The 19,624-nt window shown below is 47.2% G+C and overlaps 1 non-coding gene across 1 annotated transcript; it reads left to right on the top strand.

Annotated features, from left to right (window-relative positions):
- Window positions 1-1,985: 1,985 nt before the first annotated feature.
- TRNAM-CAU (transfer RNA methionine (anticodon CAU)) lies at window positions 1,986-2,057 on the top strand. Its single transcript has one exon. It is a non-coding gene; the product is annotated as a tRNA-Met (tRNA).
- Window positions 2,058-19,624: the final 17,567 nt, after the last annotated feature.

Below are 19,624 nucleotides of genomic sequence, written 5' to 3'. Positions count from 1 at the left end.
ACTGTGTACAGGTCTGGAGACCTCAATATAGGAAGAACATGGAGCTGATGGAGAGGGTCCAGGCGAGGGCCACAAAAATGATCAGTGGTTTGGAGTAGCTCTGCTACAAGGATGGGCTGAGGGAGCTGGGGGTGTTCAGCCTGGCGAAGAGGAAGATCCAGGGAGACCTAATAGCTGACAACCAGTATCTGAAGGGTGCTACAAAGGTGGAGAGAGACTGTTTACAAAGGCCTGTGGTGATAGGACGAGGGGCAATGGCTTCAAACTAGAGAAGAGGAGGTGTAAAGAGATGTTAGGAACAAGTTCTTTACTATGAGGGTAGTGGAACACTGGAACAGGCTGCCCAGGGAGGTGGTTGAGGCCCCATCCCTGGAGATATTCAAGGTGAGGCTTGACAGGGCTCTGGGCAGCCTGATCTAGTTGAGGCTGCCCTGCTGACTGCAGAGGGGCTTGGGCTGGATGACCTTCACAGGTCCCTTCCAACCCAGACTGTTCCATGATGATGGAGCCAGGCTCTGCTCTGTGATGCCCAATGACAGCACAAGGAGCAATGGTGGAAGTTGAGGCATGGGAAGTTCCATGGAAACATGAGGAAAAAATTTTTCCCTGTGAGGGTGACAGAGCCCTGGAACAGGCTGCCCAGGGGGATTGTGGAGTCTCCCTCTCTGGAGATATTCAAAAGCCACCTAGATGTGTTTCTGTGTGATCTACTCTAGGTAATCCACCCAGGGAGGTGGTGGGGTCACCATCACTGGAGGTGTTTAGGAAGAGACTGGATGGGGTGCTTGGTGCCATGGTTTAGTTGATTAGATGGTTTTGGGTGATAGGTTGGACTTGATGATCTCAAAGGTCTCTTCCAACCTGGTTAATTCTATTCTATCCTATCCTATCCTACTCTGGTATGGGGGTTGGACTGGATGATCCCTTGAGGTCCCTTCCTACCCCTAACATTCTGTGGCTGTGTGATGATTCTTTGAATGTCTCTCTGATTGCTGCAGTGCTGGGCAATATCTTTGAGCAAGAGAGATTATTAGAGATGCTTTCTAGTTTGCCTTTCTAAGGCAATCTACACATTTATTCCTCACGGCAGGGTGTGGGATACAGAGCACATCAAAAAAAAAAAGAAAAAAAGAAAGGACTTCAAGAACCATTTAACTGCTGGTTTTCTGCTTCCAGTCATTTGGAGCTTTTACTCTGCACAAGCAAATAAAGCTCTGAACCATTAATATATTAATTTCCTCTCCCCTGGAAATAATTTTCACTCCTGCTACGGCTCACTCTATGTGCCATGCTTTAAATCAAAGTGAAACAGACAATCAGCTGCTTGCTGTGCTGGTGGATGTGAATGAAGCACACACAGACACACAGCACAGGGAAGGTTTAAAGGCTGAGGAAGCACGGATCTCATCAGGTGTGGATGGAACAGCTGTAGTCAAGCTGCACACATCAAGCATAAGATTTGCAGCTATGTATGGTGAGAGAAACAACACTGCACTTCATCACTGCATTACTGATCACACTTACTTATAAAAGCCTAGAAACCACAGCTGTGGTGCTGAAGGTGTGATCAGGAAAGATTATTACCCTCTGTTAGCACTTTAAATGGGCATTACTAAGCATGCAACTGATTTAATTAAACAAGTTTAAACTGCTGCTGCAGTGCAATTACGTACAGTAAAATTGCAATCACTTTAGCACAGCTCAGGGGGAGGAAAAGAGGACAGGCATAGCTGCATTTCTGACCATAAAGAGGAGGTTCCTGAGACGGTTTGAAACAAGGGAATGCACCTAGAGGAAGTCAATTTAGTGTGCATGCACTTTATAGCCATTAAAATATCCACCAAGGAAGGAGGTGAGAGCTCGCTCAGGTAGCCAGAGGGCCCTCCTGGTTTCCTTCCAGGCACGCATTTGAACTTTAAATGTCACAGCTAATTAATTTAAGTGGCTGTTTGTATAAAAGCACATTCCAGCAGGCTGGCAGCAGCAGCAGAGTGGCGCAGCGGAAGCGTGCTGGGCCCATAACCCAGAGGTCGATGGATCGAAACCATCCTCTGCTAAGCTAACCCCCGGGGTGGTGCTTTTTCTTTGTCAAGACAAGGCTGGTGGCCACCTGAGGAACCTGAGCGGGTCCAGTGGGACCTATGAGATGCATCCCAGGGTCTGATGGGACCTATGAGATGCAACCTAGGGTCCTATAGGACCCATGAGATGTGCCCCCCAGTCCTATGGAACCTATGAGATATGCACCCCAGAGCCCAATGGGACCTATGAGATGCACCCCAGAGTCCTATGGGACCTATGAGTTATGCACCCCAGAGTCCTATGGGACCTATGAGATATGCACCCCAGAGCCCTATGGGACCTGTGAGATGCACGCCAGAGTCCAATGGGACATGCACCCCAGAGCCTTGTGGGTCCTATGAGATAGTTACCCCAGGGTCCAATGGGACCTATGAGATGCACGCCAGAGTCCAATGGGACATGCACCCCAGAGCCTTGTGGGTCCTATGAGATAGTTACCCCAGGGTCCAATGGGACCTATGAGATGCACGCCAGAGTCCAATGGGACATGCACCCCAGAGCCTTGTGGGTCCTATGAGATAGTTACCCCAGGGTCCAATGGGACCTATGAGATGTACCCCAGAGTCCTATGGGACGTATGTGATGCTGGGGGTGTTGAGGACAAGGCTTGACAGGATGCTTGGTTGCATGGTTTAGTTGATTAGGTGGTGTTGGATGATAGGTTGGACACCATGATCTTGAAGGTCTCTTCCAACTTGGTTTATTCTATTCTATTCTATTCTATGTGATGCACCCCAGGCTCCTATGGGACCTATGAGATGCACCCCAGGCTCCTTTGGGACCGATGAGATATGCACCCCAGAGCCCTATGTGACCTATGAGAAGCACTCCAGAGCCCTGTGGGACCTAGGAGATGCAGCCCAGAGTCCTCATGGAATTGGCTGATGCCAATTAATGATGACCTCATTCATGTTTCTAAACCACCATGAGGGTGGTGAGACACTGGCGCAGGTTGCCCAGGGAGGTGGTGGAAGCCTCGTCCTTGGAGGTTTTTAAGGCCAGGCTGTATGTGGCTCTGAGCATCCTGATGTAGTATGAGGTGTCCCTGCCCATGGCACAGGGTTAGAACTAGATGATCCTTGAGGTCCCTTCCAACACTAACAATTCTCTTATTCTAAGTACGTGTGAAGGGCAAGCATTGGGAGGATGGAGCCAGGCTCTGCTCAGGGATGTCCAACGATAGGACAAGGGGCAATGGGGGCAACCTGGAGCAGAGGAGATGCCACAGGAACAGATGGGAAACCTTTTCACTGTGAGGGTGACAGAGCCCTGGAACAGGCTGCCCAGAGAGGCTGGGGAGTCTCCTTCTCTGGAGACAATCAAACCCCACCTGGATGTCTTCCTCCGTGTCCTGCTCTAGGTGATTCTGCTCTGGCAGGGGGGTTGGACTGAATGAGCTTTCAAGATCTCTTACAACCCCTAATGTTCTGTGATTCTGTGATTTGTCTGTGTTCTGTGCTATGGAGAACCTGGCACTAGAGTCACAGAGAGGAGGCAAGTCCTCCCTTCTGTGTGCAGCCCTTTGGGCAACCTGGCACTGTCCAAGTAAAACTCTCCCATTGCAAAGAATTCAAGCAGCACTTGGGGAGCAAAAGCCCAGGGACTGGGACAGGAGCTGCAAAGTTATCTGCACAGGAAGCAAGCCATGTCTCACTTCCCCATTACTCTGTTTACTCTAGAACAACATCATCTGTACTGTTCAAAATGGGCAAAAGTATTTAGAAGTCTACTGGGCATTCTCTTCCTTGTCACTGATACACAGGCAACCAGCAACAGAATGAGGGGTCTCAGGTTGTGCCAGGGGAGGTTCAGGCTGGATGTTAGGAAGAGGTTCTTCACAGAGAGAGTGATTGGCCATTGGAATGTGCTGCCCAGGGAGGTGGTGGAGTTGCCGTCCCTGGAGATCTTCAAGAAGAGCCTGGATGAGGCATTTAGTGCCATGGTCTAGTTGATTGGACAGGGCTGGGTAACAGGATGGGCTGGATGATCTTGGAGGTCTCTTCGAATCTGGTTGATTCTATGATTCCATTAAAACTTTCAATACTTCAAGAACCTTAGGTTGAGAGAGAAATTCACTTTCCCACTAAGTTTTACAGTTTTATAACATAGACATAGAACCCAAAGAGGTAACATTGTACAAACAGCAGTACAGCAGTGTGACACAAGCCCTAAACATGTGGATGCCCTTTCTGTTCATTCTCTGGCAACACCTCCCAGTGCTCAGGGCATTGGTTGCAGAGTCACCTTCTCTGGAGATATTCTCAGGGCATTGGTTGTGGGGTCTCCTTCTCTGGAGCTATCCAAAACCCACCTGGATGCATTCCTGTGTGGTCTGCCCGAGTGGCACAGATAATACCAGGAGCAGCAGTATTTGGAAGTACCTCAGAAACCAGGGCTTCACTTTACTAAAGCCCTAGAACACTGGGTACTCAAATGTCTTTATTCCTTAATTGCTAAACACCTTAAACATAAATACAAAAACAGTACTGGTCATGCATAATGCATAACGTTAACGTGCATCGTTAGTAATCCATTAGTATCAGAAAGGCTCCATAATTCATGGTGAACTGTTGCAGAGCTTGGTGGTGAATGGTGCCATCTCCAGCTGGCAGCCAGTCACTCATGGTGTCACCCAGGGACCAGAGTTGGGGCCCAGCCTGTTCAATATCTTTATTGATGATCTGGATGAGGGGATTGAGTCCATCATCAGTAAGTTTGCAGATGACACCAAGCTGGGAGCAGGTGTTAATCTGTTAGAGGGTAGGAAGGATGACCGGAGGGACCTTGACAGGCTGGACAGATAGGCAGAGTCCAAAGGCATGTGATTAAACAAGTGCTGGGTTCTACACATTGGCCACAACAACCCCATGCAGTGCTACAGGCTGGGGTCAGAGTGGCTGGAGAGCAGCCAGGCGGAGAGGGACCTGGGGGTACTGGTTGACAGCAGTGGAACATGAGCCAGCAGTGTGCCCAGGTGGCCAAGAAGGCCAATGGCATCCTGGCCTGCATCAGGAACAGTGTGGCCACCAGGAGCAGGGAAGTCATTCTGCCCTGTACTCAGCACTGGTTGGGCCACACCTTGAGTCCTGTGTCCAGTTCTGGGCCCTTCAGTTTAGGAAAGATGTTGACTTGCTGGAATGTGTCCAGAGAAGGGCAACAAAGCTGGGGAGGCGGTTGGAGCACAGCCCTGTGAGAAGAGGCTGAGGGAGCCTGGGCTGCTTAGCCTGGAGAAGAAAAGGCTAAGAGGAGACCTTATTGCAGGTTGGAGTTGGTCCCTTCTCTCAGGTAACCAGCACCAGAACAAGAGGACACAGTCTCAAGCTGTGCCAGGGGAGGGACTGATTGCTAACATAAAACTACCTAAAACTACCACACCTTCTTCCATAGCATTTTATTAATTCCTTAGCTTTGTCTTTTCCCTTCTATTTTAGCATCCCGGAACCTCCATAAGATATGCAGCTCCATGGAGAAAGATCTTGGAGTCCTAGTGGACAGCAAGTTCTCCATGGGACAGCAATGTGCCCTTGTGGTCAAGAGGGCCAATGGTATCCTGGGGTGCATTAAGCAAAAGGTGTTCAGCAGGTCTAGGGACCTGCATGGTTTAGTTGTCAGGAGGTGTTAGGTATTAGGTAATAGGTTGAACTTGATGATCTCTGAGATCTTTTCCAACCTAGTCAATTCTATGATTGTATGATAAATCTCTCCCTTCTTAGCAGCCACCTACCAAGCCAAAAGTGGTTTTGTACCTTTGAGATATACCCCTGAAAATGTTCAGTGGGCTATGAGAAGGGAGAAGAAAGAGTTAACAGTAAAAGCACTGTGGAAACACACAGCTCAGACCTCAATCTTCTGGATTGTGAGTGGTTGATACTCCCCACTTGGCAAAGCAGCAGCAAAGGTGGTGGAGGTCATTTACTGTTAGGGTGTGCAGCTGAACTGCAGCAAAAGGGAACACAAATAACAGCTAAAGCTCAAAATAGTTTCCAGGATTTTGCCCAGAACTGAAGTGTCTCATAACTTCTCAAATTCTTTGGCCACAGAGAAGCTTAAGGAAAGCCAAGTAGAGACAAGATGTTCTGAGTTGAGGAACAGTCAGCAAGAATCCCAAAGTAGCACTAAATATGCTTGAAAGCAGGTCTGGAGGAATGTTCTAACTCTGGAAAAGTGTTACTGACGAGATTCACCTCAACATCTAGCAAGTGATGTAGCTGCAGTGCAAAAAAATGAGCCTCCTGAAGAGCATTTTAAATGCTAGACTGCATTAGGTTCTCATTCACATCTGAATTACAGAATTGTTTAGGTTGGAAAAGACCTCTAAGACCATCAAATCCAACCATCAATCCAGCACCGCCATAGCCATGGTGTGGTGCACAATAACAAGACAGGGAACAATGGATACAAACTTGAACACAGAAGATTTCAGCTCAACATGAGGAGAAACTTCTTTAGTGAGGGTGCCAGAGCCCTGGAGGAGGCTGCCCAGAGAGGTTATGCAGTCTCCTTCTCTGGAGACTTTCCAACCCCACCTAGATGCATTCCTGTGCAGACTACCATGGGTGATGCTGCTCTGGCAGGGGGGTTGGACTGGATGATCTCTGGAGGTCCCTTCCAACCTCTAATGCACTGTGATACTGTGATACAAGAGGTTTGTTTGTCCATTGGCAGGCAGGAAGAAAGGAAGAAAGGAAGAAAGGAAGAAAGGAAGAAAGGAAGAAAGGAAGAAAGGAAGAAAGGAAGAAAGGGAGAAAGAAAGAGAAAATATTCTGAAGTTCTCCATGAAAAGTACTGCAGAAAATAAGTGGTGTTTGTTGTGTGTCCCAACACACAACAGAAAGTATTGTTCCATTTCAAAGGTAAAAGACAAAACAAGTGTACCTCTTAGTGCTTCATGTGACACTTAAAACACCACTGCATCTACCTGAATGACAGAGAAAGAGAGCTCTCCCCAGAAGGCTGTGTTGACATCCTGTGCTGCAGAAACCTGGGGAATTGTTAGCATTCTGACAGGTTTCAAATCAACAGGATTCTGAGCAACAATCTCAAAGTGTGTCTCACAAATTCCTGTTTCTGGTGCCACTGGCAGTAAGAGCCTAAAGCATTACATCGTGTGAGGAATTCTCTGGCTGTTTCAGATGTATGCTGATGAGAAGTCATAGAATCACAGAATCATAGCATCAAGTAGGTTGGGAAAGACCTGCGAGATCATCAAGCCCAACCTATCACCCAACACCTCATGACTAACTAAACCATGGCTTCAAGTGCCACATCCAATCCTTTTTTGAACACCTCCAGTGGTGGTGACTCCACCACCTCCCTGGGCAGCACATTCCAATGGCAAACAACTCTTTCTGGGAAGAACTTTCTCCTCCCCTACAGCCTAAACTTCCCCGTGCACAGCTTGAGACTCTTGTTCTGGTGCTGGTTGCCTGGGAGAAGAGACCAGCCCCCACCTGGTTACAATCTCCTTTCAGGTAGTTGTAGACAGCAATAAGGTCTCCCCTGAGCCTCCTCTTCTCCAGGCTAAGCAACCCCAGCCCCCTCAGTCTCTCCTCATAAGGAAGTTGTTCCATTCCCCAAAATCACAGAATGATTTGGGCTGGAAGGGACCTTGAAGATGATGATCTACTTCCAGCACCCTTGCCATGAAGAGGGACACCTTTCACCAGAGTTGGTATTTCAAAGCCCCACCCATCCTATCTGTCTTCGAACACATCCAGGAAGGAGGCATCTACAGCTTCTCTGGGCAACCTGTTACTGTGCTTCACCACCTCATTTAGCAACAACAGTGTTTTGAACCACAGGAAGGTGGTCAGTTGTGCAGTCTAGGAGCTCTCAGGATTTCTAGCTAAAAGACCATCAAAAACAGGACTTGGAAATGGCTGCCTAAGTCTTTAGATCTAGCTCACATTTCCCCTCTGATTTCAGTACAGACCAGGAGATTTCAGCTAGTCTGAGGACGATGAATATTGCAGTCCTCGATGTGACCTTCTTAGGAAGGAGAACATTTGCCTGAGATTTGTCTTTCAGATTTATGCTTGATCATATCAGCAGGTAAAATGTTAGTCATTTCATTCCAAGTAGGCAAGCAGTGTGGTGCATTAGTGGGGGCTAGCCAGGTGTGAAGTGAATGCAGTGGAACAGGTTAATGGCATTGCTGACCTCACAGAGATGGGGAACTAGCTCTGATACAGCCAACAGGATTCCTGAGACATACTCCATTTACTCAGGTTTTAGACATTAATGGCGTTTTATTAGAAAGCAAGCAGCTGAAATGAAACATAAAACATTCTGGCCCTGTGCTCAGCACTGGTTAGGCCACACCATGTGTCAAGTTCTGGGCTCTTCAATTTAAGAAAGATTTTGAGATGCTGGAATATGTTCAGAGAAGGGCAACAAAGCTGGGGAGGGGTCTGGAGCACAGCCCTGTGAGGAGAGGCTGAGGGAGCTGGGGTTGCTTAGCCTGGAGAAGGGGAGGCTCAGGGGAGAGCTTATTGCTCTCTACAACTCCCTGAAGGGAGGCTGTAGCCAGGTGGGGGTTGGTCTCTTCTCCCAGACAACCAGCACCAGAACAAGAGGACACAGTCTCAAGCTGTGCAGGGGGAAGTTTAGGCTTGATCTCAGAAAGAAGTTCTTCCCAGAAAGAGAGATTGGCCATTGGAATGTGCTGCCCAGGGAGGTGGTAGAGTCCCCATCCCTGGAGGTGTTTAAAAAGAGCCTGGATGAGGCACTTAGTGCCATGGTCTGGTTGATTAGATAGGGTTGGATGATCTGTTGGACTTGATGATCTTGGAGGTCTCTTCCAACCTGGCTGATTCCGTGGTGATGAAATGCTCCACAGAATGGAAACCTACACACAGATGCAAGTATCTGAAATGCTAACGTGGTTCCTGAGTCAGGATGGCATTTCTTTGCAGTTAGTCATCAAGGGGGGGGGAAATATATATATATATATAAATATATATATTAAAAATACCACTGCTGGGTATTTATATGGGTGGATTTACCCATCTGTCTAACTAATCATGAGGCAGCTCTGTTTGTCTGAGTCTGTGCATAGATGGGAGCACACAAATGACTATGCACATAAGCATACATCACTATTTGACAAGGATTTGTGGTGTGACTCCTAAGTTAGAGGAAGAGCTCTACCAACATGTGACAATGGCTTGAAATCTTTGTTCTAACTGAGTGGGTTACAATGAGGTGGGTAGAGGTTCATATATATGCAGTGGTTGCTATAGTTACAGTATGCCTCCCTGTCCCTTTAATGAGGAACTAATCACTTTGTTCTACGTCCAAGACAGCCCTGTTTTGCTCACTCGCCTCTTCACCCACACCAGGCAGGATTTCTTCCCCAAGGAAAGACAGGAATATAGCAATATTAACCCCCAGGAGCAACAAACCCCTTGACTAGCTAATCCCAAACCCTTAGGGAAAAGAAATAGGAGCAATATTAAGCATCCCAAGCAACAGTGTCCTTGCCTGGCTAATCTCAAAGCCTCAGGAAAAGAAATAGGATTTCATAGGCATTCTGAGCTTAATAGTGGGCAACACTCTGCCATGCCATGGCAGTAGATAACACCTCCCACAGCAGATCACAGAATCACAGAAACATCCAGGTTGGAAAAGACCCTCAGGATCACCAGACCCTCAGGATCTGGAGAAGAGAAGGCTCAGGGGAAACCTTATTGCTGTCTACAGCTGCCTGAAGGGAGGCTGCAGCCAGAAGGGGGTTGGTCTCTTCTCCCAGGCAGTCAGCACCAGAACAAGAGGACACAGTCTCAAGCTGTGCCAGGGGAAGTTTAGGCTGGAGGTGAGGAGAAAGTTCTTCACAGAGGGAGTTGTTAGCCTTTGGAATGTGCTGCCCAGGGAGATGGTGGACTCACCACACCTGGAGGTGTTCAAGAGGGGATTGGATGTGGCACTTGGTGCCATGGTTTATTAGTCATGAGGTGTTGGGTGACAGGTTGGACTTGATGATCTTTGAGGTCTCTTCCAACCTTACTGATTCTATGATTCTATGACCAAGTACAAGCCAGAACTCTACTCTACAAGGTTCACCCCTAAACCATACCCCCAAGCACCACATCCAAACCACCTTGAAACACATCCAGGCTTGGGGACTCAACCACCTCCCTGGGCAGCACATTCCAATCCCTCACCACTCTAGCTGGGAAACAATGTTTCCTAATATCCAGTCTAAACCTACCCAGTTGCAGCTTGAGGCCATTCCCTCTTGTTCTGTCACTACCTGTGAGAAGAGACCAGCAGCAGCCTCTTCACAACCTCCTTTCAGGTAGCTGTAGAGTGCAATGAGGTCTCCCTTCAGCCTCCTCTTTTCCAAACTAACCAACTTCTTCAGTTGTTCTTCATCAGATTTATTCTCCAGGCCCTTCCCCAGCTTCCTTTCTTTCCTCTGCACTGGTTCCAGCAACTAAAAAAGCAAACCTCACTATCATGCATCACTAATATCTGTTAGCATTGCTGAGGGTAAGCAAGGTCAGTTCCATCTGGAGACCTGCAGTCTAAGTGCTGAGAGGTCCACCTTGGACTGACTCTTAAGATGCATACAGAAAAGGATATCATAACTGCTGGGAGGAGCTCAGTTAGGGAGACATTACTGGTAGATCTTTTGGGTCTTTTCCTATTATTTAGGGGGTTTTCCCATTTTTAAGTGGTCTTTTTAAAGGGAAGAAAGTAGCTGATGAGAAATAAATACCATGGAAACAGGAGACAACTAAGGCAACACTTTTTGCTCTTTGTAGAAACCTTCTCTTCAAAGATCATTTTCCATTGTTAGTTAAGATCTTTCATTTTTCAGCAAATTAAGAAAATAGGAGAAAAGAGCTTTCAGGACCAGCACATGATAAATGCATATTAGCCAAAGAGTGACAGACAGTTGCATAAGCACAAAAAGAAAAGGTATTTTGAGAAAATTATAGCACCATTAATCCCTGAAAAGGTTATTGTCTCTGAATATGCTTCCTCTTGTTCAAAAGCCCTCACTGATAGCTACAATTACTTAAAACAATAGTAATTATGTTCCATACAAACTGAGAAAGCTAGTGAATGTGTTGATAAAGTAGGTGCCATCATCCCATCCTAGGGTTAGGCTTTCTTCTACCAGCAAATTACAGGCTCACAGGATGTCAGGGGTTGGAAGGGACCCAAAGAGTTCATCCAGTCCAACCCCCTTGCCAGAGCAGGACTATACAATCTAGCTCAGGTCACACAGGAACACATCCAGACAGGCCTTGAAATCTCCAGAGAAGGAAACTCCACAACCACTCTGGGGAGCCTGTGCCAGTGCTCTGTGACCCTAATAGTAAAGAAGTTCCCCCTTGTGTTGAGGTGGAACCTCCTGTGCTGCAGCTTACATCCATTGCTCCTTGTCCTATCCCAGGGAGCAAGTGAGCAGAGCCTATCCTCTTCCTCCTGACCCCTAGCCCTCAGATGTTTATAAACATTCATTAAATCCCCTCTCAGTCCTCTCTTTTCCAGTCTAAAAAGCCCCAGGTCCCTCAGCCTCTCCTCACAGGGCAGTGCTCCAGTCCCCTAATCATCCTTGTAGCCCTCTGCTGGACCCTCTCCAGCAGATCCCTGTCCCTCTTGAACTGGGGAGCCCAAAACTGAACACAGTATTCAAGATGAGGTCTCAGCAGGGCAGAGTAGAGGGGTGGAGAACCTCCTTGGATGTGCTGGACACACTCTTCTTAATGCACCCCAGGATCCCATTGGCCTTCCTGGCCACCAGGGCACATTGCTGTGGATAACTTGTGATCCACCAGGACTCCCAGGTCCTTCTCCACAGGGCTGCTCTCTAGCAGATCACCTCCTAACCTGTACTGGTGCAGTTTATTCTTCATCCCCAGATGCAGGACTCTGCACTTGTCCTTGTTGAACCTCACTGGTTTCCTCTCTGCCCAGCTCTCTGTCTGTCCAGGTCTCGCTGGGTGGCCACACAGCCTTCAGCTGTCTCAGCCAAGCCTCCCAGTTTGGTATTGTCAGCAAACTTGCTGAGCAGACACTCTGTTCCCTCATCAATGTCATTGATGAAGATGTTGAACAGATTAGAATCAAGTTTGTTTCTACTGCAAGACCTGAATCACACCTGCTGTTCTACCTGTTTCTCTGGAATTTCAATGATGTAAGAATATGAAGTCTAAACTGTGATAACAGAGCTGTCTTTGCTAGATGCTGCTCACACAAATCCCCCTCCCTGGGAGGGTGACATTGCTGAAGGCTACTGCCAAGACAGTTAATAAGTTCCCCCTCTCAGATGTAAAATAGTTTATCAGAGCAGCAGTTGTCTATTTGCATATGAAAGACAAAAAGTAACAATTAAGATAATCTCCAGAAGAGGAATTATTTTGTCACTGCAGTTCTGCTTTTAATGTGTCCTATCATGTTAGCTTTTCCTTGTTCCAGTGTTATGCACAGCATAACCATTTCTCTCCACTGATCCTCCTGCAAAATGAATGAACAAAATGTACATTTGAAACACTTCTGCTCCACTTAAAAATAGAAAGTGGGTCACTGGGTTTGCAGATAATTTAATTTCATTCTCAATTGTCCTGTATCTCTTGTCATCAGCATGAACATTAGATGCTACTACATCAGATGGAGCTATTTAACCAGAGGGGCTAGCAAACAGGCAACTGCATGGCACAGAAGGCTGCTGGGGACAGCCAGAACTGCTCGGCAAAATGCCAACAGAGAGCAACTTCTTAGAACACAACAGAATAGAATAGACCAGGTTGGTAAAGACCTTCCAGATCATCAAGTCCAACCCATCACCCAACACCATCTAATCTACTAAACCTTGGCACTAAGCACCCCATCAAGTCTCTTTTTAAACACCTCCAGTGATGGTGACCCCACCACCTCCCTGGGCAGCACATTCCAATGGCCAATCTCTCTTTCTGTGAAGAACTTCTTCCTAACACCCAGCCTAAACCTTCCGTGGCACAGCTTGAGACTGTGTCCTCTTGTTCTGGTGCTGCTTGCCTGGGAGAAGAGACCAACCCCCACCTGGCTACAGCCTACCTGCAGGTAGTTGTAGAGAGCAAGAAGGTCTTCCCTGAGCCTCCTCCTCTCCAGGCTAAGCAACCCCAGCTCCCTCAGCCTCTCCTCACAGGGCTGTGCTCCAGACCCCTCCCCATCTTTGTTGCCCTTAAATGAAACACTTGGTGTTCAAACTGAAATCACAAACCAGCTAAAATATGTAAATAATAAAACACTTAACAATAAAGCAGAGTAAAATGGATTTGGCTGGAACATGCCCCCAGGTAGCTTCACTTCACTTGTAAACAGTGACAAGTCAAGTCTCAGGAGCCTCAAGGAGATCAGCACTCCCACCCAGCCTGGTGTCATCTGCAAGCTTACTGAAGGTGCACTCAATCCCCTCATACAGACTAATAATAAAGACATCACAGAATCACAGAAACATTCAGGTTGGAAAAGATCCTCAGGATCACCAAGTCCAACCCAGAACCCTACTCTGCAAGGTTCCCCCCTAAACCATAGCACCAGGCACCACATCCAAAACACATGTAAACACATCCAGGCTTGGGGACTCCACCACCTCCCTGGGCAGCACATTCCAATCCCTGACCACTCTTGCTGGGAAAAAGTTTTTCCCAATGTCCAGTCTAAACCTACCCAGTTGTAGCTTGAGGCCATTCCCTCTTGTTCTGTCACTAATTACCTGGGAGAAGAGACCAGCACCAATCTCTCCACAACATCTGGGGTTTTCTTTGTTTGGTTGGTTGGGTTTTGTTTGGTTTGGTTTGGTGGGTTTTCAGTTTGGTTGGGTTTTTTTTTTAATAAACATATACAGCCTTATACAGAGCAAGTCAAAGAGGTCTGGAGCACAGCCCTGTGAGGAGAGGCTGAGGGAGCTGGGGTTGCTTAGCCTGGAGAAGGGGAGCCTCAGGGGAGACCTTACTGCTCTCTACAACTACCTGAAGGGAGGTTGTAGCCAGGTGGGGGTTGGTCTCTTCTCCCAGACAACCAGCACCAGAACAAGAGGACACAGTCTCAAGCTGTGCCAGTGGAGGTTTAGGCTTGAGGTGAGGAGAAAGTTCTTCACAGAAAGAGTAACTGGCCACTGGAATGTGCTGCCCAGGGAGGTGGTAGAGTCACCATCACTGGAGGTGTTTAGGAAGAGGGGCTTAGACCTGGCACTTGGAGCCATGGTTTAGTTAGTCATGAGGTCTTGGGTGACAGGTTGGACTCGATGATCTCTGATGATCAACCTTATTGATTCTATGATTCTATGATTCTAAAGTGGTAACAGAGTTTATTAGAACAAAGACATTTTCTCTTCTTGAAGTTATTGCCACCTGGGTGTTCTGTGATGTCATGTTTCTGTGTTGTCAATATTAGTGCAAGACAGCAACAAACTGGGCAGATCTTAAGACACAGTGTAGCTTCCACTGCTCTTTATTTGTGGCAATCTGGAGCACAGCAAGAAGCTCCACGCAATACTATAAAACTGAAGCAAGGGTAGTAAGATGTTGCTAGTATAATAAAGATGGCTTCATAACTCTACCCTGTCAACAGCTCTGCAACAGCAAAGCAACAAAAAAAAAGACAAACAAACCAAAGCACGAAGCTCTTTCATGCTTGGCTGCACTTGAAATTAGCTGCTGTCATTCCTGTATTGACTCAGCACCTTCACACAATGCTCTTAGTTCAAGCTCAGCCTCTGAATATGTTGTTGCCTTCATACATATGCAGTGTGTTTCTAAATGGCTTTACTTTTATAGCAGAGAACTCTTCAAAGCTTATTTCCCCCCCACCCCCATCTCCTACCCTTTTTTGTGAAATACCCTTTTAATTTCATCAGGGCTTAGCATCAATTAAAGTTCTGGTTTAGATAAGTGCAAACAAGATTATATTTTACCCCAAAGGTCTAGCAACTCTCCAAATTATCTTTTAAATTTAATTAACATGTTTAAAGAGTCCCTGTACTGAAATAGTAATTACAGAAGTCCTTTTGCCTTTACCATTAGCAGTCCTTGGAAAGACAGCTCTTAGCCTGGAGAAGAGGAGGCTCTACAACAATCCGAGGGGAGGTTGTAGGCAGGTGGGGGTTGGCCTCTTCTCCCAGGCAACCAGCACCAGAACAAAAGGACACAGTCTCAAGCTGCATCAGGGGAGGTTTAAGCTGGATCTTAGGAAGAAATTCTTCATAGAAAGAGAGATTGGCCATTGGAATGTGCTGCCCAGGGAGGTGGTGGAGTCACCATCAGTGGAGGTGTTTAGGAAGGGACTGGATGAGGCACTTAGTGCCATGGTCTGGTTGATTAGATGGTATTGGATTATAGGTTGGTCTTGCTGATCTCTGAAGCCTCTTCCAACCTGGTTAGTTCTATTCTATTCTATTCTATTCTATTCTATTCTATTCTATTCTATTCTATCCTATCCTATCCTATCCTATCCTATCCTATCCTATCCTACTCTATCCTATCCTATCCTATCCCATCCTACAAAGTGCTTACACGTTGTGTGGAGACTGAGGCTGGCACTGCAGACCATTGCTTACTCTGGACCACAGCTGGAGTGTCTGCTTAGACCAATACACAACACATAACCATCTCCCTATTCAAACACAAGGTTGAATGAATTTTCTGGTGGCTCAGGCTAAGAAAAACCTAACATTTGCACCTACACATCTCCAAAGACTTGACTGCAGGATTTACAGGTGACCTTCACTGCCTTAAGAAGCAGCATATCTGAAACAGAAATTCCATCCCCTTCCCATTGTGCTTCTTTCTTAACATTTGGAGATTTTTCACAGGAAACTACTTTAGGGGAGGGAAATCATTGTCTTCACTGCAGAAGGGTTTAAACTAAAGCTGTAGTCACCTTCAGAGGCTGGCAGAGGCTGAATTATAGAATCATATATAGAATCATATCGGTTGGAAAAGACCTTTAAGATCATCAAGTCCAACTGCCATGCTACCACCACCACGGCCACTAAACCATGTCCCAAAGTGCCAGATGTACATTTCTTGTTAACATCTCCAGGGATGGTGACTCCACCACCTCCCTGGACAGCCAGTTCTAATGCCTGACCACTCTTGAAGGAACAAAATTTTTCCTAATTTTCAATGTAAACCTCCCCTGGTGTAGCTTGAGGCCATTTCCTCTCATCCTATCACTAGTTACTTGTGAAAAGGGACCAACCCCCACCTCCCTACAACCTCCTTTCAGGGAGTTGTAAGGAGCGAGAAGGTCTCCCTTCAGCCTTCTCTGCTTCACACTAAGCAACCCCAGTTCCTTCAGCTGCTCCTCACCAGCCCTGTTCTCCAGGTCCTTCACCAGCTTTGTTGCCCTTCTCTGGACACACTCCAGCAGCTCAGTGTCCTTGTACTGAGGGGCTCCAAAACTGAACACAATGAAATAAACAATCTAAGCCTAAAACTCCTTAATCACCTGCCTAGCCTTAACTTTGCAAGTCTCTTGGTTGGTTGAGTCTTTCCTCAGCCTTTGATATTTATGGCTTTTCTCACTTTATGCCTTTTCTTCTATGAGTTAAATCTACATGTAATACAGAATAGAACTCTGTTCTGTCTCACATGTTGATCACAGTGAAGCTCATATCAGTGGAGTAGCTTTGGTTTAGACAAGGAAGTCTCCAGTTCCCCTATGCAGGGAAACTAAGGAAAATTGTGTGGCCTGGGTACAGATGCTGCATGAGTTTTGAAGCTGTCCTGGCTTAGGGGGCTGTCAGAGCAGACATTCTACGTTGCCATCTTTGATGTGGATGCCTCATTAGATCTCAGCATAATCCTGCTGACAAAACCCTGACTCAGGAAAGCCATGAATGGTGTATATCTCAGGAAGAAAGCCAAGTGCTCAGAATGGAGGTGCACTGGCAAACCTCAGATAGGAAACATCTAGCTAGGAATGTAGATCTGCATCTAGTTATCAGGATTACTGCTGCATCACAGAATCACAGGATGTTAGGGGCTGGAAGAGACCTCAAAAGATCATTTAGTCCAACCCCCTTGCCAGAGCAGGATCACCTTCACCAGATCACACATGAACACTACCAGGTGGGTTTTGAAGGTCTCCAGAGAGGGAGACTCCACAACCCCGCATGGGCAGCCTGTTCCAGGGCTCTGTCACCCTCACAGGGAAAAAAAATTTCCTTATGTTCACATGGAACTTCCTATGCCCCAATTTCCACCATTGCCCCTTGTGCTGGCATTGGGCATCACCCAGAAGAGCCGGGCTCCATCCTTTTGGCACTCACCCTGCATATCTTTATCAACATGAATGAAGTCACCTCTCAGGCTTCTCCTCTCCAAGCTAAAGAGCCTCACACCTCTCAGGCTCTCCTCATAAGGAAGATGTTCCACTCCCCCTAATCATTTTTGTGGCTCTGCACTGGACTCTTTCAAGCAGTTCCCTGAGGTCCTTCTTAGAATAGAATACATAGAATAAACCAGGTTGGAAGAGACCTTCAAGATCATCGCGTCCAACCCATCAACCAATCCAACACCAGCCAAACAACTAACCCATGGCACCAAGCACCCCATCAAGTCTCCTCCTGAACACCTCCAATGATGGTGACTCCACCACCTCCCCCGGCAGCCCATTCCAATGGGCAATCACTCTCTCTGTGTAGAACTTCTTCCTAACATCCAACCTAAACCTCCCCTGGCACAGCCTGAGACTGTGTCCTCTTGTTCTGGTGCTGGCTGCCTGGGAGAAGAGACCAACATCTGCCTGGCTACAACCTCCCTTCAGGTAGTTGTAGAGAGCAATAAGGTCACCCCTGAGTCTCCTCTTCTCCAGGCTAAGCAACCCCAGCTCCCTCAGCCTCTCCTCACAGGGCTGTGTTCCAAGCCCCTCACCAACTTCATTGCCCTTCTCTGGACACATTCCAGCAAGTCAACCTCCTTCCTAAACTAAGGAGCCCAGAACTGGACATAGGACTCGAGGTGTGGCCTAACCAGTGCAGTGTAGAGGGGCAGAATGACCTCCCAGCTCCTGCTGGCCCCACTGTTCCTGATGCAGGCCAGGATGCCATTGGCCCTCTTGGCCGCCTGGGCACACTGCAGGATCATGTTCAGCCTACCATCGACCAGCACCCCCAGGTCCCTCTCCACCTGGCTGCTCTCCAGCCACTCTGACCCCAGCCTGTAGCACTGCATGGGGTTGCTGTGGCCAATGTGCAGAACCCTTGACCTGAGGGGCCCAGACCTGGACACAATACTCCAGGTGTGGCCTCACCAGGGCAGAGCAGAGGGGGAGGAGAATCTTTCTCGACCTACTAACCACAGCCCTTCTAATCCAGCCCAGAATGGCATTTGCCTTGGTGGCCACAAAAGCACATTGCTGCACCCTTCTGAGCAACAGACCTTGATTGCATATTTTAACTGCACACATGAACTTTAATTATAAAACACTGCCCTATGGCCTGAAAAGAAATCTGAGGGAAGTGTACACTGGAAAATGCAATTTCACAAGGAATCCTAAGGTAGCCTTGACTAACTAATTAGCTTGTTGTCACAGGACCAATAAATGAGCAATTTTCTGAAAACCTCATTATTTTGGTCTGAAAAAATATATAATTATCAGCTGCAGAAGAGAACAAGTTGTTTTTTTTCATAGGCTGGTGTTTAGAGAAGGTGCAAACTAAATAAAAGGAAGTGAGGGCACTGCTTCTCTGGAACACAAAAAGTATGGGCACCTGGCTTTTCAAAGGCAGTCCTCTGTACCATTTACACCTGCTCAATGTGAGTACAAATTAGCATCCCTAGTATAAGTAACAGATTATTAGTATTTGAAATCCATTTGACTTTTTTTACCTGCAACATAAAAAGAAACCAGCTCTATGTAGAATAAGAGAATTGTTAGGGTTGGAAAGGACTTCAAGGAACATCTAGTTCCAACCCCTCTGCCATGGGCAGGGACACCTCACACTACAGCAGGCTGCTCACAGCCACATCCAGCCTGGCCTTAAAAGCCTCCAGGCGTGAGGCTTCCACCACCTCCCTGGGCAACCTGTGCCAGTCTCTCACCACCCTCCTGGGGAAGAACTTCTTCCTATCACCCAGTCTCAATCTACCCATTTCTAGTTTTGTTACATTCCCCCTAGTCCTATCACTTCCTGACACCCTAAAAAGTTCCTCCCCAGCTTTCTTGTAGCCCCCTTCAGATACTGGAAGGCCACAATTAGGTCTCCTCAGAGCCTTCTCTTCTCCACACTGAACATCCCCAACTCCCTCAGTCTGTCCTCATAGGAGAGCAGCTCCAGCCCTCTGCTCATCCTCGTGGCCCTTCTCTGGACACATCCCAGCACCTCCAGATCCTTCCTGTTATAGAAGCTCCAGAACTGGACACATTAACTCCAAGTGGAGTCTCACCAGAGCAGTGTAGAGGGGGAGAATCACCTCCCTCAACCTGCTGGCTATGCTTCTCTTGATGTAATTCAAGGAAATAATAAGTAGATAATACTTCTACTAATGCTATTACTGCTTGTTTAAATCAGTTAAGTTTAAAGAAAGCTACTCTCTGCCTGCTA

This window comes from Dryobates pubescens, chromosome 1 (genome assembly GCF_014839835.1).
Source record: "Dryobates pubescens isolate bDryPub1 chromosome 1, bDryPub1.pri, whole genome shotgun sequence".
NCBI lineage: Eukaryota > Metazoa > Chordata > Aves > Piciformes > Picidae > Dryobates > Dryobates pubescens.
The sequence above is the reverse complement of the archived record's forward strand: the minus strand, read 5'-3'. Positions and strand labels throughout refer to the sequence as shown.